The sequence below is a fragment of the Etheostoma spectabile genome, chromosome 18, assembly GCF_008692095.1.
Source record: "Etheostoma spectabile isolate EspeVRDwgs_2016 chromosome 18, UIUC_Espe_1.0, whole genome shotgun sequence".
Lineage (NCBI taxonomy): Eukaryota > Metazoa > Chordata > Actinopteri > Perciformes > Percidae > Etheostoma > Etheostoma spectabile.
Window position 1 is genome coordinate 9,778,109 of NC_045750.1, and position 3,149 is coordinate 9,781,257.

The following is a 3,149-nucleotide window of genomic DNA, read 5'->3' on the forward strand; positions in this document are numbered from 1 at the left end:
TGGGAACTGCTGGGTCTGTGAGATGAGAGAAGCAAAGTGTATGTACATTACTTCCAAGCATTCGCCCTTGAATAGCATCTGAATCACGCGCCACTGACTTTAGACTAAAGGTTTTTCCTAGTCTGTGGCGGAATTGTTTTCTGAAACAGCAAAATAGCACCAGGGAAGGTTTGCGCCAGAACACGCCTCCTCTTTTTGCTGAACCGCCCCCGGGAACGCAAATTCATTCCCTAATTTACCGACGTGAGTCTGTGGCGGGAAAAGTCCGCAGTGCGTTGGGTTTTTAGGCAAAAACCCAATTGCCTTCGTAGTATCGAAAAAAATAACTTGTCATTTAATACCAAATTTAATACCAAAGGAGTAAATCTCATCGGCATCAGTGAGCCAATACGCATGCTTCTACCAAGATCCAATAATGCTGCTGATTGGCTGTAATAATACACGCTGTTACGCACAGAGATGGGGCACATGTAGTAGGAGCTTTTGTGCCATAACTTTGTAATTTTGTTTAAAATTGATGTCATAAAATTGGTAATGAAAAAGTATTGTTCACAAACCGGTATCAAAGTCACAGTATTGGTATCGGTTGCGGTATTAAAAACTTGAACTTGAACGATACCCAGCCCTACTTGTATGACCACTGGCTTATGGTGGCTAATGTCGAGGCTGTTTTGTAACTGAACTGATCTGACTCTGACACTTCTCGTGCTACTAGAACTGTGTGTTAAGACGGAATGTGAAGCAAAGATTTATAGGTGGCACGATTGCATATGAAGTAAATGTAAAGAGGCAATCATATACAAATTTGCCTGGGGATGTACAAAGTGACACAAACACATGTCCGTGCAAGTTAAAAATGTTTCAACATCAGTGGCAAATTCTTACACATTCCGGCGTATATTATTATGAATGTTTCATAAAAGTACATAGATGACAGGGAGAAGGAGATAAACTGGAGTACAATAACAGAAAGTAAGTTCTGAGTTCAGTCAGAGGCTGAGCTGAACAGAGACATGTCGGTGCGCCTGTTGCTAGCAAAGTTAATATCTGTAGCAGTTAATGTGATTAAGTAATTTTCACTTTATCAGCAAAAGTCTAGGTGTTGCTTGGCATGCACATGACCTGTGTTGCACAACGTTTTTTTTTTTGTTTTTTTTTACAATGCTACCAAAAAAAACTCAATGTCTCAAACAATGACTCTGCCATTGTCAGTCAGGGAACATGTTCTTCTTGTAAAACGTAAATTTTTACACGGTCATGTTCATGTCGTCATCTTGACATGTGAAATAACTAATCACATATGCCCACACTCAAAGGCATCCACTCACACATAACCAGAGTCCTCTAAAGGTTCAAAAGCCTCTCCACAACGAGAAAAGTTCATGGTGTTGTTACATGAATTACTCACACAGTACGTATATAAGTAATATAGGTAGTAAAGAGAAGGTTCAGATAGAGCGGCATTACAGAGGACGAGTAGGTGGCGGGGAAGAGGAAAGCTGAATAGAAGGTGATGAATGAGATGACTGAAGGCAAAGAGAAAGAGCAAAACACTATGAGAGAGAAGTGGATTTTAAATTACATGGTGGTTCATGTCAGCAGACATAATTAGCAGCTTGGTCAGGTGTGATGAGTGGGACAGGAAGCATGAAAAGAAGGACAAAACAGCGCAAAAACCAAAGAGAGTGTATGAGGAACAGAATCCACTTGACACAATGGCAATGCAATTTGAAATTCCCTGAAGTGGAGAAAGTGAATGAGAACAGTGTGTTCTACAAATTCATGACTATGAATGGAAGTGAGCTCCCAGACATGCAAACATGGCTGTATGGTTTGCAGTTTGTCGCGTGTCAAGCGCCTGAATGACAAGTCTGAAAATTTAGACAATTCTTAAGCTGGCTGGCGGCCTGCCAAGTTAAATGTTGCCTTTGGTGGGAGCAGCAAGGGGGGAACATACCGGGGTGAATGCTGGGTTCCAGATAAACTTACAGCATGATACAAGTATCTACGCATTGTGGATCTGCCCCCCACTGAGCAGTACAGAAGGACAGCTGGACACAAGTCTCCGGAAATGAGAAAACGCAAGATTAAAAAAAACATCCAGCATGCACCAGAAAACACAGTATTCCTATCATTTACCAGTATTTTAAAGTGATGACACAGTTTAATGTTGCAGCTTCTTGCACTCCTCGGTAGCTGAGCATTTATGATGTAGAATAGTTTTTTAATATGGGATACACATTTTCAGGATACAGTATATATGCACAGACACAATAAGGATTTTTTTGAAATATAAGAATCATGCCAAATGAAGCAAAAAATGAATTTGATAACTCCAGGTTGTCAAATGTGAGAATCTGCTGCTTTTCTTGGTTTGACAATGTACTAAAATGTTTAGGTATTGGGCTGATTTGATGACATCACTGTGTGCTCTAGGATATTGTGATGTTTAATTCACCAAACAATGAACTGAAAAAAAGACTCTGCAGATGAATCAATAACAAAAGCAATCATTAGTTGAAGCCCTAATTGCAACCGAAAGTTATATGATTTAAAAGAGACTTGACTTCCTCCTTTTTGTAGTGGATTATACGTTGGCAAGTATCTGTATCAGTTAGTCAAACAGGCTGAAATATTTCAGTCTGTAGCTGTTGCAGTGAGGAAGAGTTGGATATGGAATATCTTCATATTCAAGAAGTGTCACTTTACAAACTGCATTTTAGTCATTTGAAACTGACCATCTAATTGAGCTGGAGAACACACAAGAAATAATGGATTGCATTGCATTTTTTGCACTAGGATGGAAGTGTCAAGATCAAGAGTTATTTCAGGAACTGTCTTCATGTCTATATATAGTTTATTTTGTGACAATATGGTGTGCTGCATTTAATACTGTATGCAAACAAGACCTCCTTTGACATATTAAAAGCGTAAACTGAATTGAGGTGTTCAAAAAAAAAAAAAAAAAAACTTTCCAAACCTTGCTTCACACTACACAAGCGCCAAGTGACCTCATCTCCTCTGTGCTGTGGCCTTGACTTCCAAACGCACAGGTATGGCTTCTTTTCACCCAGAGATGGAGTGGCTGACTGTCAGAAAATGAAGATGTATATGTCTAATCCGGACATAGCTGTGCACCCCCCCCCCCC